The sequence below is a fragment of the Bison bison genome, unplaced genomic scaffold (assembly GCF_000754665.1).
Source record: "Bison bison bison isolate TAMUID 2011002044 unplaced genomic scaffold, Bison_UMD1.0 scf7180017864495, whole genome shotgun sequence".
Lineage (NCBI taxonomy): Eukaryota > Metazoa > Chordata > Mammalia > Artiodactyla > Bovidae > Bison > Bison bison.
This window is the reverse complement of record NW_011495054.1, coordinates 8,972,284-8,972,936: the sequence shown is the minus strand read 5'-3', so window position 1 is coordinate 8,972,936 and position 653 is coordinate 8,972,284. Positions and strand designations below refer to the sequence as shown.

At 47.2% G+C, this 653-nt stretch overlaps 1 protein-coding gene across 1 annotated transcript in view; it reads right to left on the bottom strand.

The window, feature by feature from the left end:
* MYO18B (myosin XVIIIB) overlaps positions 1-653 on the bottom strand; it is a 232,628-nt gene that overhangs the window by 202,073 nt on the left and 29,902 nt on the right. The window lies entirely within an intron of this gene.

Below are 653 nucleotides of genomic sequence, written 5' to 3'. Positions count from 1 at the left end.
AAAAACAGGTTTTAAATTTATTTTTTTGACACTTGCTGCCAGGTTCTGGCAAAGAGGCAGAAGGACTGGAGCTCCCCACAGCGCCGGTGGGAATGCTGTACGATCAGGCCTGTCTGGAGAGCAGTGTCGTGACTTCTTTCACGGCAAGATGTGCATCACACAACAGAGCAAACCCCACACCTAGGGATCTACCCATAACAAACGAACACCCGTTCTCACCAAAAAGCCCTCTCTGTCACTGACTACATTGACTACGTATTCAAAATCACACACACAAAAAAACCTAGAAACAACGCAAATGCCCTTCAACTAAAGAGCGAATAAGGCAACCAATCACCCTAGTTTTAGTCTCGGAAGTCCCATGTCCCAGAAAAACCACTCCAGCCCAGGGAAACTGGGACAGCGGGTTCCCCTCTGAATGGATAAACAAAGCTCTACAGTAGAATAAAAGAACCAACGGCTCAGAGCCGCAACAATATGAGTGAATTTCAAATGTGGGTGTTGTGTGCATTGTGCTAAGTGGAAGAAGCCAATTCGAAAAGTTACATGCTGTACGAGTCCATTTATACGACTTTTCAGAAAAGGCAAAACTAGGGAAAAGGGACAAAGGAACAGATCACAGTGGCTGCCGAGGGCAGGGCATGGGGGGGGGG